At 42.1% G+C, this 22,585-nt stretch overlaps 1 protein-coding gene across 2 annotated transcripts in view; it reads right to left on the bottom strand.

The window, feature by feature from the left end:
• The window catches only part of slc30a6 (solute carrier family 30 member 6), a 148,721-nt gene that overhangs the window by 11,932 nt on the left and 114,204 nt on the right, over positions 1 to 22,585 (bottom strand). The gene's annotated exons all lie outside the window — the stretch shown is intronic.

Below are 22,585 nucleotides of genomic sequence, written 5' to 3'. Positions count from 1 at the left end.
AGAATTTCAGATTCATCAGCAAAGCACTAAGCTGTTGTATCTTATTCCCTGTAGGAGATTCCAGATCATGATAATGTATATTGTAGCATGAAGAGGTTCTGAATCCTGGGAGAAGATTTTTCTCTACAACCTATACAATTAAATGTTTCCCATTTACAGTAGTATGCATCTGTAGTGCAAACAAAATTATCAGTTAACGTCAAATGGGCAGGCTCAGACTACCTATGATTAACACAACATGGCATGTACAATTAATGAAATGTCTGTCATTCAAGGATGTAAAAAATGAAAAAGGATACTGATATAAGCTTCCCATGTAGTTATTTGAGCAACCCAGGGTCACAGGAAATATGTACTAAATCAAGAGGCATCTTTGCTACTTTGATTCAACAGCATTGCTGGGAAACCATTTTGATTTGCACTACAGATCCAACAAAATGAAACAAAGTGCTTACCTCACAGTCACCAGGGATCCCTGCTCCCACAAGAACACCATTTTGTTAGAATGCTACACTGCTTAAAGGCTGGAAACAAAATATATGTTTGTGTAGGACTTCCCTAGAGTGCGTCAACATGCATTATCAAGAGTATTTGTTGTTGATGTGCTAAACCCACCTGAGGACAGCACATCTACTTCCCCATCTGAAGCACAGTTATGGTAGCTCACTTGGGACAATATTAACTGGCAATGCACAGGCTCTACTTTGAGAAGCTGTGACTGTATCCAAGTGATAGAACATGACCAGACATATCCAAGTAAATCTCTAAAATTCCCCATAGGTACAATTATTTGGTTATTCTCTTTCAGGTTGTGCTAGGGTTAACTTGCTAAATGGTTAACAGCTTGAGCTCTTTGCCATTTCAATAACCTTCTCAGTTGAGTCCCTATCTTCGATGCTTAGAAAAAAAGCTGGTTAGATATTTTCTGAAGAGTAAAACATTTACTGCATTCCAATATGGTGATTTATAAGTGTGTAGTAACATCGCTAGAATAACCTAATCTCCCGTTTTTGTAAAATGTTGTATTGAGATATTTTATAATATATTATATAATTATATATAATAATATTCTGATATTTATTGTAGTATTACATAGAGTCTGTGATATGCAACTGTAGCAAGTAGACCAGCATGTAAAGGTCCTAAGAGCACCATATTTGCAATGATATCATATTTGTAACCTGCAGCGGGAAATGTCGCATTAGTCCCATATTGACGATCTGCAGTGGGACACTGTAGCATGTGAACCCTGTGGTAAGGAACTGTAACAACATAAATATGCATTCAGCCTGCAATTAAAAATAAATCCATCACAGGGCGAGATGTCACTAGAAAGGTCAGCATTTGTTGCTCATCCCTAGTTGCTCAGAGGTGGTGGTGTTGGGCTTTCTTATTCAATCATGAGTAGCGAACTGATACAACTCAAGTGCTTGCTTTGCCATTTTGGGAATAGTTAAGCATCAATGTTTAGCATGTGCCTGGAGTTCTATATAGGCCAGACCATTTAAGGACAGCAGGTTTCCTTGTCTACAGGAGTAAACATTTTTTTTAAAAAAGCAATCCAATGTTGCTATTTTTACTGATCCTAACAATTTAACTTCAGATATTTAAAACTGAATTAGAGCTGTCAAACTACCATGGTGAGATTTAAATCATTTATTTGGATTGTCAGCCCATGACTCTGGATTACTCGTCCAGTAACATAACCAATAGATACCATACACTTACAGCCTGAAAAATAGAACTCTTCCAGTGATATACTTAACATTTTCAACAGGAAATTTTATGAGCAACGACGACTTATTTAAAAACAAATACTCAAAACCACAAATTACAGGAAATGAATACTGTTTAGCGGATTTCACAAATGGCAGCCTGTCATGCCCAGAAAGAACAGACATGAATAATACAAGTGTATTGAGAATTGCCTCTGCATGTAGTCAACTTCCAAAACAAATTTAAAATAATAAAATGGATCCACCTGTTGTAGCAACAAAATATGCAAGGCAGAATTTAAGAACAACCTGTTTATTCTACTCTTAGGGAAGTTGTTTGCAAGTCAAATGAATGGGTCTTCTCTGCTCAGGGAAAGAATCGTTTGTGTGGCATGTATTTATTAGCTTGAAACACATAACAGTAACCAATTAAGTCTTGTGTGCATAAACAAATCAGTTGCAGCAAATGTGCAGTAACTTGCAATTAGGTTTCATGCAATGGACACGATTTAAAAACATTCCATTATTAATGTTATAAAAGTATTGTGTTGCTTTATTGACAAATTTGAATTACTAGATTTAAAAATTTTTTTAAAGTAGGATCATAGAGATCTGCAGCACAGAAAAAGGCCCTTTGGCCCATCGAGTCTGTGCCGGTCAAACAAGTACCTAAACTATTCTAATCCCGTTTTCCAGCACTAAGCCCATAGCCTTGTATGCCATGGCATCGCAAGTGCATATCCAAATACTTCTTAAATGTTATGAGGGTTTCTGCCTCTACCACCCTTTCAGGCAAGGAGTTCCGGATTCCCACCACCTTCTGGGTGAAAGAATTCTTCCTCACATCCCCTCTAAACCTCCTGCCCCTTATCTTAAATCTTTGCCCCCTGGTTATTGATCCCTCCACCAAGGGGGAAAGTTCCCTCCTGTCTACCCTATCTATGCCCCTCATAATTTTATACACCTCAATTATGTCCCCCCTCAATCTCCTCTGCTCCAGGGAAAATAACCCCAGTCTATCCAATCTCTCCTCATAACTAAAGCTCTCCAGCCCAGGCAACATCCTGGTAAATCTCTTCTGCACTGTCTCTAGTGCAAACACATCCTTCCAGTAATGCAGATTCCAGAACTGCACGCAATACTCTAGCTGTGGCCTAACCAGCGTTTTATACAGTTCCAGCACAACCTCCCTGTTCTTATATTGTATGCCTTGGCAAATAAAAGCAAGTATCCCATATGCATTAACCACCTTATCTACCTGTCCTGCTACCTTAAGGGACCGGTGGATGTGTACACCAAGGTCCCTCTGATCCTTGGTACTTCTCAGGGTCCTACCATTCATTATGTATTCCCGTGCCTTGTTTGTCCTGCCCAAGTGCATCACCTCACACTTATCTGGATTAAATTCCATTTGCCACTGATCAGCCCATCTATATCCTCCTGTAATCTAAGGCTATCCTCCTATTTACCACCCTACCAATTTTCGTGTCATCCGCAAACTTTCTGATCAACCCTCCTACATTCAAGTCTAAGTCGTTTATATATACACCACAAACAGCAAGGGACCCAACACCGAATCCTGTGGAACCCCACTGGACACAGGCATCCAGTCACAAAAACACCCCTCGACCATCACCCTCTGCTTCCTGCCACGCAGCCAATTCTGGATCCAATTTGCCAAATTGCCTTGGATCCCATGGCTCTTACTTTCATTATCAGTCTCCCATGCGAGACCTTATCCAAAGTCTTGCTGAAGTCCAAGTAGACTACGTCAAATGCATTGACCTCATCTACACACCTGGTCATCTCTTCAAAAAATTCAATCAAATTGGTCAGATATGACCTACCCTTAACAAAACCATGCTGACCGTCCTTGATTAATCCCTGCCTCTCCAAGTGTAGATTAATTCTGTCCCTCAGAATTGCTTCCAATAGTTATCCCCACCACTGAGGTTAGACTGACTGACCTGTAGTTCCCTGGTTTATCCCTTCCTCCCTTCTTGAATAACGGTACCACATTGGCTGTCCTCCAGTCCTTTGGCACCTCTCCTGTGGCCAGAGAGGTACTGAAAATTGTTGCCAGCTATCTCCTTGCTATCCCCTCCCTTGCCTCATTCAACAGCCTGGGATACATTTCATCCGGGGCTGGAGATTTATTTACTTTTAAGCCTGCCAGACCACTTAGAACCTCTTCCCTTTCTATGCTAATTAAAAAAATTATATCACAGTCCTTCTGCCTGATATCCACACCCACATCGTCCGTCTCACTTGTGAACACCGACACAAAGTATTCATTTAGAATCCTACCTACGTCTTCCAGCTCCAAACACAAATTACCACTATGGTCCTTAATGGGCCCTACTCTTTCCTTAGTTATCCTCTTACTCTTAATGTACTTGTAAAATAACTTTGGATTTTCCTTTATTTTACCTGCCAATGTTTTTTCACGCCCCCTTTTTGCCCTCCTAATTTCCTTTTTAAGATCCCCCTACACATTATATACCCGTCTAGGGATTCCACTATTTTGAGCCCTTGGTATCTGCCATTAGCCTCCCTTTTTCTCTTTATCCAATCCTGTATATCCCTCGACATCCAGGGTTTCCTGTATTTGTTGATCCCACCCTTTGTCTTTACTGGAATATGTTGGCCCTGTACTCTCCCTATTTCGTTCTTGAATGAGTCCCGCTGCTCTGACGCATATTTACCTAAAAGTAGCTGGTCCCAGCCCACTCTGGCCAAATCAGATGGTCCCAGCCCACTCTGGCCAAATCAGATCTGATCTTATTAAAATCAGCCTTCCCCCAATTTAGAACTGTGATTTCTGGCCCATCCTTGTCCTTTTCCATAACAACCTTGAATCTAACGGAGTTATGATCACTATCTGCAAAATGCTCCCCCATCGATACCTCTACCACTTGCCAGGCTTCATTCCCTAAAATTAAGTCCAGAACCATCCTTTCTCTTGTGGGACCCTCTACTTACTGGTTAAAAAGCTCTCCTGGAAGCATTTTAAGAATTCCGCTCCCTCTAAACCTATCACACTATGACTAAACCAGTTAATTTTGGGGAAGTTGAAATCCCCCACTATTACAACCTTATTATTTTTACACTTCTCTGAAATTTGCCTACATATCTGCTCTTCTATTTCTCTCTGACTGTTTGGGGGCCTTTAGTACACTCCCAGCAATGTGATTGCCCCTTTTTTGTTTTTAAGTCCTACCCATATGCCTTCATTTGAGGAGCCTTCTAAGAAGTCATCCTTCCTTGCTGCTGTAATTGATCCCTTGGTCAATATTGCGAAACCCCCTCTTCTTTTACCTCCTTCCCTGTCTCGCGTGAAGACCCTATTTCATGGAATATCGAGCTGCCAATCCTGCGCGTCTCTCAACCATGACTCTGTGACAGCAATGACATCATACTTCTATGTGTTAATTTGTGCCCTCAGCTCATCTGCCTTATTCGTCAGACTTCTTGCATTAAAATAAATACCATTCGACCTTGCCAAACTCCCTTGTGCCTTAACTGGCTTATAATTTCTATGCCTTCCAGACTCACTTGCTCGCTCTTCTAATTTTGGCTGTTCGTCTCCCCCTGCTGAACCTCCTCTCAGGATCCCACCCCCCCTGCCAAGTTAGCTTAAACCCTCCCCAACAGTACGAGCAAACGTTGAAGTAGAAACAACTGAATTAACAGGAGCCAATTGTAGCCTGTTTCTGGTGATGTTGGTTGGGAGATGTTTGTCAACTAGGACATAAACGTTTCTTAGCTTAGTGCCACAGGATCAGTTACATGAACCTTGGTAGAAAGGCAGAGCCTTGATTTAATGTCTTATCCAAAAGACAGGTGGCTGTAAATTCTGTGGAGATTCTCCTGATCTCCTGCTGTAACTTTGATGAATGATGATCAGGAACTTGGACAAATGGGACAGTTATTTACATAGATTCTACAGAGCTTTTGCCAAAAGTTGTGGTGGTAAATCAGGGAGCCACTGTAGAAATTTCAATTTAGCATCTTACACAATGCAGCACTGAAATATCAGCCTGGGTCATTTTCAGGCTGGCAAACTGTAACTAGTGCTGGGGTCTCAACTAATGACAATCTATATTAATAATTTGGATGAAGGGACCAAGTGCATTGTATCCAAATTTGCTGACGATACAAGGATAGGTAGGAATGCAAATTGTGAGGAGGACACAAAGAGTCTGAAAGTAGATATAGATAGGTAAGTGAATGGGCAAAAAAATTGGCAGATGAAGTATAATGTGGGAAAATGTCCACTTTGGTAGGAATAGAAAAGCAGAAAATTATTTAAATTGAGAGAGACTGCAGAATGCTGCGGTACAGAGGGATGTGTCCTTGTACATGAATCACAGAAAGTTAGCAAGCAGGTACAGAAAGTTTTAAGGAAGGCAAATGGAATGTTGGCCTTTATTGCAAGGGGTGGGGTATCACAGTAGGGAAGTCTTGTTACAAACATACAGGGATTTGGTGAGACCACAGATGAAGTACTGCATACAGTTTTGATCTCACTTAAAGAGGGATATACTTGCATTGGAGGCATTTCAGAGAAGGTTCACCCAGGTTAATCCCAAGGATGAAGGGGTTGTCTTATGAGGAAAGGTTGAGCAGGTTAGGCCTGTACTCATTGGTGTTTAGAAGAGAAAGGTGATCCTATTGAAACACATAAAATTCTGAGGGGTTTGACAGGATAGAAGCTGAGAGGATGTTTCCCCTCATGGGGGAATCTAGAAATAGGGGGCACAGTTTCAAAAAAAGGGGGTCTCCCATTTAAGACAGAGATAAGAAGATATTTCTTTTCGCAGATGGTCCTTAATCTTTGGAATTCTCTTTCACAGAGAACAGTGGAGTTAGGTTGAGTTAGACATACTTTTGATCTACAAGGGAGTCAAGGGCTATGATGAACAGGCAGAGATGTGGAGTTGAGGCACAATCAGATCAGCCATCATCTTACTGAATGGCAGAGCAGGCTTAATGGCCTACTCTTGCTCCTATTTCTTACGTTATCAAATGCCTGAATCCAAACTTCTGACTCAGAGCCAAGAGTGCCACCACTGAGCCTAGTTGGCAATTAAGTCACACAGCACTTTTCCTTCCCCTGCTGGCAGTGTGTAGTCCTATCTACTATAATTATGTGGTTGAGGAGCTTTGGGACATATCCCAAGCAGACCGAGTCATATCCAGCGTCCTCCTGAACTTGGGGAAATATCAAGCAGCCTGGGGCCTGTTTCAGAGTCAGAGGGAGTGATCTTCATCAGCTCTATCAGGCGCTGAAGAACCTTAGAGGTGGCCAAGATGGGGTCTTAAGCTGAAACATGGGTTTTGTTCACAAGATGCCACTTTGGAATGGAGGTAAAGCACGTTAGGAATTGGTCATTCAGAAGATTGCTAAGGGGTTGATTGTCACAAGGCATTTTGGTGAATAAGGCCTAACAGCGACAATTGAATAGGAGTAAACAGGTCATTGCCAAGGATTTTGAGTGGTACTGAAATGTTTATTCATCTTTCATTGCTCTTTTGCTGTTGGATGTTTGAAAAGAACTTTTGAAATACATGGGGCAGGGGCAGTTTGTCAAGATTTCAACATGCTTTCAACATTTATTCCAGAAATTCTCTGTAGGAATTTTACTTAAAAATAATAAGTGTTCTGCTATCCTACCTGATTGGACTCCTTACCAGATTCACCAGAAGAAGTACTTGATCATTGGCAAATGCTAGGAAGCCAGGCAGAGCAGCACCAGCTACAGCAGGAAAGAGGGTACAAGAGGTTGAGTGAACCCTTTCTACCCTGTGGATACAGGGCATCCTTTCACTTCTGGATGTCCTCCACCGGAACCTCCAATGCCTCGCCTAAGAACAGGTGCACTCTCTCCCTTGGCCTGAGCCATCCTGAAATCTGCTGTTCTGTTAGCCAGAGCACTCCACACTTTCAGTGGAAGTGGGTGAGAAGTGACATACACAGACACTGCTTCACGAAAATTGCTTCAAATCAGCGCTTGAGTGCTAAACCTGCAAATGTCTGTGGTAGTGTCTCCAGGCAAGTTCAAATTATGGTAATCAATTCGGCCCAAAATTATGTGCTGAAACCAGACCTTCAAATAGGTGTCTTAATGGCACAGCTGATAGTCGAACGGGTGACGGCCACATCCCCAAAGACATGTTCTATGCCAGGCTTGCAACTGACACGAGGCTAACAGGTCACCCATGTCTGCAATACAAGGATGTCTGTAAGTGAGACTTCAAGTTGACCGGGATTGGTGCTGATGCATGGGAATTCCTTGCTGCTGACTGAAGTGCCTAGAAGCAAGCAGTCAGGAAAGGTGTGGAAAAAGCAGAGGTCAACAGAAATTACCTGATGGCGGAAAAGAAAAGATGGAAGGAAAAAACATCAGTTGACCTTGGGCCAAAGCCATTCATCTGAGCCAGCTGTGGAAGGGACTGCCACTCATGAGTTAACCTCTACAGCCACAACAGACGATGTTCATTACAGAAGTGACATACACCCTGGCCCTTGTCTTCAAAGATGGATGGATGCCAATGGCACTGCACCCACTTAGCCTCTGTTTTCACTTATTCACCAAAATAACCATTTGGCCCATGTTGCCTGCCCTGGCTCTTTGGTAGAACTATCAAATCAAATCCATCGCCTTGCTCTTTCCCCACAGCCCTGTAATTTTTCCTTCAAATACTTATCCAATTCTCTTTTGAATGCAACTATTGAATCTGTTTCCACCACCCTTTCAGATCACAACAACTTGCTGAGTGAAAAACTGTTTTCTCACGTTGCCTCTCGTTCTTTCGCCAGTCACTTTAATTCAGTGTTCTCTGGTTACCAGGACGTCTGCCACTGAGAACAGTTTCTCTTCATTTAATTTATCAAAAATATTTATGATTTTGTACACCTCTAATTAAGCAACCTCTTAACTTCCTTTGCTCTGCTCAACTTCTCCAGTCTCCCCACATAATGCAAGTCCATCATCCCTGGTTGTGTTCTAGTAAATCTTCTCTGCACCTTCTCCAAGGTCTTGACATTCTTTTTAAGGTGTGGTGCCCAGAACTGGTCACAATACCTCAGCCAAGGCCAGACAGGTGTTCCTATAATGGTTTAGCATAACTTCCTTGCTTTTGAACTCTATTCCTCTGTTAATAAAGTCTAAGATCTTGTAGGCATTTTTTTCTTAAAAACTGCCTTCTCAACTTGTCCTGCCACATTCAAAAAATTGTGTACATATGTCCCCAGGTATCTCTATTCCTGCACCCCCTTTAAAATTGTACCATTTAGTTCATATTGTCTCTCTTCATTCTTCCTAGCAAAATGCAGCATTTCACATTTCTTGGAGTTAAATTTCATCTGCCATGTGTCTGCCCATTTCTCCAATCTACAACCTCCTGAAGTCTGTTATCTAATTCATTGATCAGCACATTTCTAGGTTTGGATCATCTTCAAACTTTAAAATTATTCCAATTGTACCCTACCCAAGTCTAGGTCATAAATATATGTCAAGAGCAACACTGGTCCTAATACTGTCCCCAGGGGATACCATTATATACTTCCTGAGAGTGTGAAAAGCAACCATTTGCCACTACTCTATGCTTCTGTCACTTAGCCAATTTTGTATCCAGGCTGTCACTATTCCTTTAATCCCATAAGTTTTACTTTTGCTAACAAGTATATTAAGTGGTACATTAGCAAATACCTTTTGAAAGTCTATAAAGACAAAGACATACCATCCTATCTCATCAATCCCCCCCATTACTTCATCATAAAGAACTCAACCTAATTAGTCAACCATGATTTGCCTTTAATAAATCTGAGCTGGTTTTCATTTATTTGCCCACACTTTCCAAATACCAATTAATTTTTTATTGGATTGTTATCTCGAAAAAATTCCCCACCACTGATGTTGGGCTGACTTGCCTGCAGCTGCTGAGTTGACCCTCTCTATTTCTCAAAAATACATTTGCAATCGTCCAGTCCTCTGACATCACCTCCCCCTCCAAGGAGGATTGGAAAATTGTGGCCAGACTGATTGCAATTTCCACCTTTACTTCCCTCAGTAACTTAAGATGCATTTCATCCGGACTGGGTGACTTTTCTACTTGGAGGATTGCCGGTTATTTTTAATTATCGCCTCTTTATCTATTTTTATCCTACCCGATATCGCTACTGCCTCCTGCTTTACTAGTGCGTTGGCAACATCTTCTTCTTTAGTGAAGGCAGATGCAACAGTTTAGCTCTTAAGCCATGCCCTCTGCCTCCACAAGATCTCCTTTTTAGTCCCGACCCAACCCCAACCTCAACTTTCTATTGACCACCTTTTAAATGCATCTTTTAAAAAAAGATGCAGTCACTTAGAATTTCAATCCACACAAAAGGGTCTGAGTTTTCCATTCTCCTTCAACCCCCACCATACATCATTTTACGTTCCATCCCATCACAATTTAAACATCCTGTCACTGCCTACTATTCTAGGTGTTGAGGAAAGCTGTAAGCAACAGCTTTTTCTGAAGCCAGTCTCTACAAACTGTCATAAGTTAAAAGGTGGGACAGGAATTATCCTGACAGTGTTACAATGCTCCTGAGCCAGAGCACTCCACCGTGTAGAGGACTCACAATATTTTTCATTTTTGTGCTGCATAACATGTTATTGCACTTTGTTTTATAACCCAGTGGGACAAATTTCCAGGATATGGCACATATATGTGTACAAAACAGACAAACTGCAAACTTAAGATTCACAAACAACAAACAAACGTGATGAATGCAGCTGATGCAAATGGTACAATAAAGCAGCATACAAACAAGTATCACCCAGTCTAGAGAGGAAGCTATTCTATTGGTACACTTAGTTACATGAATAAATAATTGTTCTAAAATGTGAGAAGGGAGCAGATTGAGTAAAGTTATAAAGGAGACAAGCAAAAATCAAAGAAGAAAAGCAAAAAGATGATAATAGCAATGATTTAGTAGCTACATTCAAAGCAAAAGAAGGTTGAAGAATGGCTGAGACTTATTTGGGATGAAGACAATTTTACAGCACAAACTGAATGAATGCTAGAAATACTTCATTTGTGGCTCTGCATTTATACTACAGGAATATATGTACATGCTAAAAAGCAAACAGCATTTAAAAGATTTATGATGATTTTTAGTTGATGACCTGGCCTTTGCACTCCACACCCCAGAAGATTTTCCACTGGATCTGGCCTAAGTGGATGTGGAAAACAACTTGCTGTTTTCCACGGGCCAGTTTTGACAAGGGACTCTACTCCAGGCCTGCCCACATGCTGACAGGCATATGATAAAGAGATGCTGTGTTTCCCACCATTTGCAGTCATGGAATGCTTGATGTGGGGCTGCCCATTAGGCCTGGCATACAGTGATCAGAGATTGATGGGACCCTGGGCAGAAACTCAAGAGACCTTTCAGAGTGCTGCCGTCCACAGGTTCATTAATTATATATGTTTTTTTGATGAATTTCCATGCTCAGAGGTATGGTCACCTCCTGGGATTACCAGAAGCCCATCTCCCAGCACTGGAAATATGAATGGGTTTTTTTTTGTATGGAAGCCCTGTCACCCCAGATGGGGCCAGGACCTAGGCCACTAAATCACCAAGCTCAAATGGTCAACACTTTGGAATATTCCAGTAAGTTTGCAATTTAAATAGCACAGCACTTTAGCAAGCTTCATGTTCAGAATACTCATCAGATACTTTCCTAAAATTCTTTGAAATTAAATAAAAGGATCAGGGGTGAAAAAAGGATAAAGCATTAACTAAAGGCCATTTAGCTTACACGAATAGCAGGAAATTGCTTAAGACCATAAAAAGGACCAACATCTACAGGCTGATACTTTAGTGCTGTTCTGCCTACCCTCCCTGGTGCAGATAAAAGGTCTGAAGGTACTATTTGAAGAGCAGAGGAGTTTTCCAAGTGCCCTGGCTCATATTTATGCCTCAATCAGAAGCACAAAGACAGATTATCTGGCCATTAGCCACAATGCTGCTTGAGGAACAAAAACAAACCCATCCTTATGTGCAAACTGGCTTCCACATTTACCGACACTACACCATGCAAAATTCCCATTATGTCACATTGAAGGTCTGGCCTGAACTCATGCTCAAATATGGCAATGGGACTCTAACTCAACTTTCTAACTCAGAGGCAAGTGCCCCTTCAACTGAGTAAGGCTAACACTAGAGATAGCCAAAACCAACGTGCTGCAATTTCATGGGTACTACAATCAATTGTGTTTCTACAAACAGGGTAGCCAATGGACACAGGAGGGCTTTGTGAACTGTATCTGGTGTCTGACATCAACATAAAGTGTAACTAGGGAGGAGACATATCAGAATGCCACAGGTTTTACCCATTCTTCTTAGCGTAAGTGACATCATTTTAGTGGTTTCCATTTACACATGGTAGGAGCTACAATTTTAGTTGTAAATTACAGCTACCCATCACCATGCCACCTAGTCCTTCCCCAGAACCCATTATCAGACAAAATTGGAAGGGAAATAGAAGCAATGACCAATGCAAATCTTGGCTTGTTAATACATGTGGTATCAGAGAAACATTATCCACATAGCACCACAGATGTAACATACTAAACAGCTTCTTGAGTGAATCCAAAGATAAAGTAGAGCTTAAAAATATCTGAAACTCAAAAATTTCAATATTGAAAATGGAAATTGGGAAAGAAAGAATGCGAAACATTAAAACATCACGCATCAGGAAACTGCAATGCAAAACTCTCAAAGCACCGTATAAAGAGATGTTCACATGTGGCAAAGTGCAAAGGGATTTTAGTGGAAACTGTGTGTATTACAAATATAACAAATGAATAGATCCATAATCTATTTTCACACCTGCTACTTCAGATTTTCTATTGTCTCTGAGTGTGCGACATGTTCGCACTTGATGTGGCCTGAGACTAAATCTCTACAATGCTGATTTTCTCTCTTGGGCCTAATTGTTTGCAACAAGTAATTAAACATTTTGCTCTGTAGAAATATGTTCCAATATGCTCCAAACATAACCATTTGTTTATACCAATTCTGTATCATGTGTGCCATACATACCAAATAAAAGCATGAAAACCTGATTCATGTCATTGCGCACTTTTAGAAGCAATTAAAAAATGTATAGTTTTTACATCAGTTAAATTTGGCATGAAAGAAAATCTCAAAATGATATGTGTACCTATGTTTGTGAATACAGACAGACAATATGTTTTGTGATCAAGTCTGTTTGTTTAGAAACATATCCCAGGTGAATTTAACTCAAATGTTGCAAGATCTATTTTTATATAGAGATGAGAGCTGTACAGCTCAATGTGTGTCTATGAGGAGAAGCAGCAACTTAATGGTTCATTGACACCGAGTTTGAACATAAACAAATGCAACAGAATTACATGGGAAAATACACAACAGGGGAACAAAACATTGGCAGAGATCGAATTATACTTTGCTATAAAGGCAGCTAGAACCTTGTATCAATCGTTAAATATTTGATACTGAAGTATTGGAACCTAATAGACGGGCAATGTGTTGTTTCAATGCATTCATAGTACAATTATCAACAATTCCATATAACTTAATTGACTATCTTAGCTGAAAAACTTATGGTCCTCTGGATCGCAGACTCTACTAGTTAATTTGGAAACCCGTTGCAAGCATTAATTGTTCCTTAATTGTGTGATAAACTTCCAGTTTTTCCTCCTAAATTTGCTTTCTTTATTTTTCTGACTTAGCCTGAAGTAATACTTCAGGCCACATCAAGTGCAAACATGCTGCAGGCTCAGACACAGTAGAAAATCTGAAATAGATTCTGAATCTTTCAGATCTTTTCTGATGTCTCTCAATCAACTTTTTACAAGTTAAGATGACAAACTCAAGTTTCTCTGGTCTTTTTGCATTGTTCAATCCTCTATTCTAAGGATCATCTTTGTTATCTTCGAAATAAACCAAACCTCTAGAAACTGCTCTTATGTTTAAATCAAAATAGAAAGGTATCAGTGCGGTGGTGAGTAGTGATAAAAGTGCAATGGATCGTGATGTGGAATCAATTTGGGCGGAAGTAAGGAATAGCAAGGGAAAGAAGTCATGGGTCGGAGTCAACTATAAGCCCCCGAAGAACTGCCTCACTGTAAGGCAAAGTATAAATCAGGAAATTATGGAGGCGTGTAAGAAGGGCGCTACAATTGCCATGGGTGATTTTAATCTGCATATTGATTGGTTAAATCAGATTGGCAGGGGTAACATGGAAGATGAATTTATAGAGTGCATTAGGGACTGTTTCTTAGAGCAATATGTTGCAGAACCTACACGGGTTATTTTAAATCTAGTAATTTGTAATGAGGTAGGGTTAATAAGAGATCTCATAGTTAAGGATTCTCTAGGGGGTAGCGATCACAACATGGTAGAATTTCAAATTCAGTTTGAGGGCAAGCAACTCTGATCTCAAACCAGTGACCTCAACTTAAATCAGGACAATTACAGAGATATGAAGAAAGAAGTGTTTAAAGCAGGCTGGGAAAATAGACTAAGGGGAAGGTCAGTGGATGAGCAGTGGCAGACATTTAAGCAGATATTTCATAAAGCTCAGCAAAAATTTATCCCAGTCAAAAAGGAGGACTCAATGAGAAGGATGAACCACTTGTGGTTAACAAAGGTGGTCAAGGAGGGTATCCGATCAAAATCTAAGGCATACAAAGTGGCGAAAGCTAGTGGTTTGGGAAATTTTTAGGAACCAACAGCGGATGACTAAAAAGCTAATAAAGAGGGAGAAAATTGATTATGAAAGTAAATTGGCAAGAAATATAAAAACAAACAGCAAGAGCTTCTACAGGTATATAAAAAGAAAGAGAGTGGCTAAAGTGAGCATGGGACCCTTGGAGGATATGACTGGAGAATTGATAATGGGAAACGGCAGATAACTTAAACCAATATTTTGCATCAGTCTTCACGGTGGAGGACACTATAAACATCCCAACGATATCAGATAAGCAAGGAGCTATTGGGAAGAGAGATCTTGTAACAGTCTCTATCATGAGGCATCTGACAAACTAATGGGACTAAAAGCAGACAAGTTGCCAGGACCTGATGGCCTGCATCCAAGGGTTTTAAAGGAAGTGCTTACAGAGATAGTGGAGGAATTCCAGAACTCATTGGATTCCGGGAGGGTCCCAGCAGATTAGAAAACCACTAATGTGATGCCCTAGTTCAAGAAGGGAGGGAGACAAAAAGCAGGAAACTATTGGCCAGTCAGCCTAACATCTGTCGTTGGGAAAGTGCTAGAGTCCATAATTAAGGAAGAAATAGCAGGACATTTAGAAAAGCTTAACACAATCAAACAGAGTCAACATGGTTTTGTGAAAGGGAAATCATGTTTGACAAATTTGCTAGGCCTGAATCTTCTGGTCAGCTTGCGGGGGTGGGCTCCGCTCGCTGACACGTAAAATGATGCGCAGTGATGTCGGGCGTGCGTCCCGACATCACTGTGCGTCATTCCAACCTTCAGTTTGGCGGGCGCGCACCAGAGTCTGCTGCGCGCCCGCCGAACTTTCAAAAGCCTATTAAGACCATTTAAAAAGTGATTGAAACATTTAATAGGGCTGCCTGTCCAACCTTAAGGTTGGCGGGCAGGCGAAGAGCCCAGGCGGCCTTCGCATTTATAATGAAGCCTCATCCACGGGTGGGATGAGGTTTCATGAAGGCTTTATAAGTCAAATACATTTCATTAAAATTCAATAACATGTCCCAGCTCATGTGTGTCACGCATGTCTGAATAATTTTTTCTAATTTTTTTGAAGCTTTCACAAAGAAAATAATCTCCCTGAGGCAAGGAGCTGTGTCAGGGAGATTTCTGCACTCTTTCGCGTGCATATGCGAAACAGCGCAGGCCCCGACTCTCCCTCCTCCTCCTGCCCGCACAGGGAGCGCTCAGCGCTTCCGAGTGCATGTCACACTTGGCGGGCCTTAATTGGCCTGCCCATGTAAAATGGCGGCACGCAGCCAATTGTGGGTGGCGATCGGCTGCTCGCCCGCCTGCTCTTGTTCCAGCCCAGCCCGCCTGACGGGGAGAAAATTCTCCCTCTCGAGTTCTTTGAGGATATAACAAGCAGAGTTGATAAAAGGGAACCAGTAGAAGTAGTGTATTTGGATTTCCAGAAGGCATTCGATAAGGTGCCACATAAAAGGTTATTGCACAAGATACAAGCTTACGGTATTGTGGGTAATGTATTAGCATGGATTGAAGATTGGTTAACACACAGAAGACAGAGAGTCGGGTTAAATGGGTCTTTTTCAGGTTGGAAAGAAGTAACTAGTGGAGTGCCACAAGGATCAGTCCTAGGGCCTCAATTATTTACTATCTATATTAATGACTTGGAGGAGGGGGCAGAGTGTAATGTATCCAAATTTGCTGACGATACAAAAATAGGTGGGTGGTTGGGGGAACAATATGGCAAGAAGGCCAAAAATTTGTTTCATGTTGGCTTGAAAGCACAACAGGATCATCTGATAGTGTCTGCCATGGCGGAATGAGAATCCCGCTGGAGGGTGGCATGAACCCTATTTGCATCCCACTCATGGGATGGAAAGTAAGGCTTGACGGGAATCGTTCCCCATGCCAGATTTATTGTTACGCTGGCGGGAAAACACACTGGCCCAGAACACGTCTGGACAAGTGCGACATACAGAAGTCGGGACATACCATTCAGGGCTTGCTCAGATCGGGGACATCCGAGATGATGATGATGCTGAAATCCTACAGCTACGGAACCCTGGAGGAACACGTGCATCGCATGTTGGGTGAATTTAAATGGACATGCTCCACCGTGAAGCAGCTCACGGAAGGTGGGAGGTCTCCATTGATATCTCAGGTCTGCTTCAAAACATCATGGGCTGCCACGGATGAGGCGGTTGGGGGTGGGGGGGTGTCTAGCTGTGAACAGGAGAGGAAGTTGTACCTGGGAGAGTGGGGATGGAAGGTCCAGGTGTGACTGGGAGAGGAAAGTGTACCGGGAGGGGTGACAGTGAGGTTGGGAGGTGGGGGAGTAACCGGGGAGAATGTAGCAAGTGGGAGGTAGGTGTAAGGGGGGAGGAAGGTGTAAGGGAGGGCGTCCGGAGGAGGGGGGAGGGCGTCCAGAGGAGGGATTTGGGAAGGGGTCCGGGGTGTGGTGTGGGGATGAAGAGGAAAGGGGAGGGCTCCGGCGGAAGGGGGAACGGGACAAGCGGGGGAGAGGGGTGTAGGGGCAAGGGGTCCGGAGCGGGGCGGGGTGGGTGAAGCGGACTGGGGAGGGGGGGCAGGGGGAGTCTGGAGGAGGGGTCCGGGAGGGTGTCTGGAAGGGGGGGGTGGGGATGGGTGTCGGCGGGGAGGAGGAGGGAGATCAGAAGGTAGAAGGTGCCTGCGGGAAGGAGCAGCAGGGGTGGAGACAGCCTGTGCAACGGTTCGTCCTGTTCCCTCTGATTACTTTCGCGTGCGTCCTCTGGAGGGCCGAGACCTTGAGGGCCCTGGCTTGCTTTGGATGCCCCGAGCTTGCTCTAACCGAGCTGCCACCAAGGTGTGTGTCTCTGCACTGGTGGAGGGTGTGGGTAAGCACTGTGATGGGTCTTCCAGGCTGCTTATTTCCAGCTCTTCAAAGGAAAGGGTATCCGCTTGGCTGGAGGTGAGGACCTGGATAGAGCTGAGGAACTGGCTGGCTGAGGACGTTGGTCACTTGGCAGAACTCCCAGTGAATTAAAGTAGAGATAATTAATGCATGACAGCAGAGTCAAAAGCAGGAGAGAGAGCACTCACAGTTGTAATGAGAGGGGGGTGATTTGGTGCAGGATCCTCGCATTTGCCACCGACCTCACCATTGCCGCAGGCATAGTCCACAACCTCACTAGTCAAAGCAATGGCACGCTTCTCTAAGTGAGTGAGGGGCCTAATATGGGCCACTCTCTGCTGTTGTGAGTCAGCTTCTCCCGCATCTAAACAGATGGAGAGTGTGTGAGCAGGATGTATGGCACTGTGTGGTATGTTTGTGTGGTGAGCAGAGCCATGGATGGGATGAGGATGCAAGCTCCAGAGGATACAAGCCTGATGGAGATGTGAGGGTGTGTGTGAGAGTTAGTGGTGTTGTCCCTTGAGGTACGAGATCCCTGTGGATGTGTGATAGGTTTGTGAATGAGAGAGCTGAGAGTGGTGAGGTGGTTGACTTACCTTGGCAGAACAGGCGAGAGCATTTATCCTCTTCCTGCACTGGTTGGCTGACTTCCTCTGTGCTCTGGTGGCACTGACCGCCAGTGTCACCGCCTCCCAGGCCAGATTGATGACTTTAGTGGACCTCTTGCAGCCAGAGCAGAGGTAGAGGATATTGTGGCGGTCTTCCACTGCACCCAGCAGGTGCCCAGAGAGGAGTCACTAAATTTGGGGGCTGCTGTTGTCTTTGCTTTCAGGGCCATCTGTCACCTGAAGCAGTCCTGGTCTGAGGATGTGAAGTAGGCTGCGCTCTTGTGTGCTTGCAATATGGCACCCGGAGCGAGGAAGTGCTGAGGTCATGGTGTGACAGGCAAATCTGAGTCCGCCCGCCAGTGATCTGGAGTGCTTCCCGCGAATGCATTATTAACGAGGCGGGACGTGCCAGGAACAGGATGATAAAGTCCAAAAGCCGGCCATTGTGACTAGTGGGTAAAATGACTTTTTCCACGCCCACTACGGCATTTAGCATAAATCTGGGACAATTCCACCCACTATCTGAAAAGCTATCAAACTAGCTGCAAGACAACCACGCAGCCAATGTAAAACAACTATAACTTGAAAGGGGGAGAAGGATTCTCCCCCAACCTGTTCCATTTTCAAGTTCACATGAGAGCTAACCTCCTGGCTAATTCAACTCAAAGGAGCCTCGCAGCTGACTGAGACTCCTCTGCTTTACAAAGACCCCCACTCCATCAAAAGCATTAAATCATCTAAGAAACTACAGACCTATTATGAAAGACACTGAAATAATTGCTACTTGTAATCGCATTGCTTTTTTTCTTCATAGGTATCTAATTTTCATACGTGTGATAGTGTGCATGAGATGTTGCGTTAAACCTCCAGGCAATTGTCCGATAATAAATAATCATCATTACTTTTAAATTAATGAACAGCTTCCTGCTGGAATCATTTAAATTGGGAAAAAATACCAAGGATAAGAAAACACACTAACCTCACATATAAAAATACTCTGATCACAGACAACAATAAAACACAAGCTCTGACTATGGCAGGTGCGAAATATTTTTGGAAGAAAAGAAGACTGGATTAAACAGAATTGAGTAGAAAAAAAGTAAAATTATGAATTAAATACAGAAAAATATAGGGAAGAATAAGAGGAGAAAGGAACACTGGGGGAATTGTAGGTTTATCTTAAATACTGATAATTATGATTTTAGTGCTTTAGTAATTTAGTAAGAGTTGGCACTAACAATTTATTACATTAATGAAACATACTGTTACACAGAACAATGTAGTTCATATTATTTCAATCCTATTGACTACAGAATAGAATCATAGAATGCTATCAAGAAAATATAATAAATTTCATAATATTTTTCTGGTTTATTATAAAGTAGGTTTTTCGGGGTAAGTATAGTTAGGTTGGTCTGTATGTGATCTAATTACATTTAAACTCAGGTAGACCCCAGGCTTTGACTCATCAAAAGAAGCTGGATGCTTGGTGTGCTAATGAATAAACATGGATGCTGGCTTAACATGTAAAATGTGAAAGGAATTTGCACTTTTAGATACATGAAGGAGGATTTGGATTTCAAAGGGATTTTAGGCTGTTTACAAATAGCCAGATAAGCAAGGCTAAGGAATGTGTTTAGTTTTCCCAAGGGTTACTGACAATAAAAAGTAGCAATATGAAAGTTTTCATATTGTGAGGAAGATACAATTTCAAAGACATATGAAACATTCAGATTTACATATTAAAAAGGAGAGAAACATATATGAAGGAGAATGAGGCTATGTGTCAGAGAAAGGCATTGAGAGATCTAACAGAAGCATGTGAAATAGCCTTAATGAAGCTTCCAGTATTTGTGCATAAGCCTGCTGTCTAACGAAACTGAAGCTGGAGGAGAAAGCCACTTGGAATCCCACTGTCCAGGGTATTGTGTTAATTTGCTGGATCAGTTTAAAATCTAAAATCAATTTTTGGACCGTTGCCTTAAAAGGGGTGTAACTGGGGGTCATGTTAATTAGGGATTTTAGGAGTTATTACAGTGGTAATTTGTAGTTTTTTGTATGAGCTTGAAATCTTCTCTTTTGTTAATAAATATTTTAATTTAGTTTTTAAAAAAAATCTCAAAGTCTTGGGGGTCTTATTACTTCTGAATTCAGTGCACGCATCTCGAAATAAATACAAATTGTAAAACTGCTGTGATAGCACAAGCAAGCTTCCCTCATGGGTTTGATCTGCTGTGTCATAACAATGCTTACAGCACAAAATGAGGCCTTTTGGCCTGTTATGTCCAAGCTAGCTCTCTGCAAGTAAAACTCAGTTAGTCCCACTCCCTGCACTTTCCCCATAGTCTTGTAAACCTTTTCTGTTTAGATATTCATCCAATTCCCTTTAGAAAGCCACGATTGAATCTACCTCCACTGTCCTCTCAGGCAGTGCATTCCAGATCCTAACCACTCGCTATGTAAAAAAGCTTTTCCTCCTGTCGCCGTCGATTCTGTGGTCATTCACCTTAAGTCAGTGTCCTCTAATTCTCAACCCTTTCAATGGGAACAGTTTGTCTCCATCTACTCTGTTTTGACTCTTCGTGATTTTTGAACCTTTATCAAATCTCCTCAATCTTATCTCCTCTTTAAGGAGAGCCACGGCTTCTCTATTCTTGTAACTGAAGTCCTTCATCCTTGGAGCCATTTGTGCAAATCTTTTCTGCGCCCTCTTTCATGCCTTTGCATCCTTCTTAAAGTGCTGTGCCCAGAAATGAACACAATACTCCAGTTGAGGCCAAGCCAGTGATTTATAAAGGCTCCTGTGCCTCTATTTATAATGCTTAGGATCCTGTATGCTTTATTAACTGCTTTCTCAACCTGCCATGTCACTTTCAACAATCTGTGCACATATACCCCAGATCCCCCTGCTCCTGCACCCTCTTTAGTATTGTATTCTTTATTTTATTTTGTCTCTCCTCTTCTCTTCCTCCCAAAATGTATGACTTGATACTTCTCTGCATTCCACCAGCCTGTCTATGTCCTCTTGAAGTCTTTATCTATCCTCCTCATAGTTCACTATACTTCCAAGTTTTGTGTCATCTGCAAATTTTGAACTTTGCCCTGCATACCCAAGTATAGGTCAATAATATAGATTAAGAAAAGCAGTGGTCCTAATACCAACCCCTGAGGAATCCCACTATATACCTTCCTCCACTCTGAAAAACCACCATTCACCATTACTCTCTATTTCCTGTCACTTAGCAACCTTCGTAACCAAGTCGCTACTGTCCATTTTATTCCATGGGTTTTAATTTTGCTGAAAAATTTATCATGTGGCACTTAATCAAATGCCTTTTGGAAGTCCATGTATACCACAATCACATGATCCTCATCAACCCCCTGTTACCTCATCAAAAACGCAATCAAGTTAAACAGGGTTTGCCCTTAACAAGCCCATGCTGGCTTTCCTTAATTAATCCACATTTGTCCAAGTGACTGTTAATTGTGTCTAGGATTATCATTTCTAAAAACCTTTCCACCAGTGAGGTTAAACTGACTGGCCTGTTGCTGCTAGGCTTATCCTTACACCTTTTTTTGAACAAGGTTGTAACATTTGGAATTCTCCAGTCCTCTGGCATCACCCCAGTCTAAGGAAGATTGTAAAATTATGGCCAGGGCCTCCAAATTTCCACTCTTGCTTCCTTCAGTACCCACGGATGCATCGGAACCAGTCCTGGTGACTTAAGTACAACCAGTCTTTCTAATATCTTATCAATTTTTAGCCCATCTAGTGTCTTGACCATCTCCTCTTTCAGTATGACTTAGGCAACATCGTCTTCTTTGGTAAAGACGCAAATTATTCATTTAGTGCCTCTGCTATTTCATCTGCCTCCATATCCAAATTTCCTTTTGGTCCCTAATCGCCCCCCCACTCCTTTTATCAGCCTTTTACTTTTTATATGCCTATAGGAGACTTTTGGATTCCTGGATCCCTTTTATGTTAGCTTCTGGTCCCTTCTCATAGTCTCTCTTTGCTTCTCATTTCTTTTGACACTTCCTCTCTGAACTTTCTATAGACAGGTTCTCATTTGTATTATCAACTTGACATCTGTCATACGCACTGTTTTTCTGATTCATCTTATTCTATATCACTTTCGTCATCCAGGTTTTGGTTGTCCTCGTGGGAATGTATCTTGACTGCACCAGAACTATCTCCCTTTTAAGTTACATTCCGTTTCGCCTGCCAATCTTGATTCCAGTTTACCTGGGCCAGATCCTTTCTCAACCCATTGAAACTGGCCCTCTTTCAATTAATTATTTTTACCCTGATATGCTCTTTGTCCTTTTCCATAGCTAACCTAATCCTTATGGTGCTGTGAATGTCCCCCTAAATGTTCTCCTGTTGGCTTGATTAAGATTTTCAAAATCATGAGGGGCTGGACAGAACAGATGGGGAAAAAATGTTCCCATTGGTGGAAGGATTGGGAACAAGAGGGCACAGACTAAAGGTAACTGGCAAAAGAAGCAATGACGACATGAGGAAAATTTTTTTCATGCGGTGCGTGGTCACAATCTGGAATGCACTGCCTGACAGTGTAGTGAAGGCAGGTTCAATCAAGGGATTCCAGAGGGAATTGGATTATTACC

Source organism: Cetorhinus maximus, chromosome 14 (assembly GCF_964194155.1).
Source record: "Cetorhinus maximus chromosome 14, sCetMax3.hap1.1, whole genome shotgun sequence".
NCBI lineage: Eukaryota > Metazoa > Chordata > Chondrichthyes > Lamniformes > Cetorhinidae > Cetorhinus > Cetorhinus maximus.
This window is presented reverse-complemented; position numbering and strand designations above follow the sequence as displayed.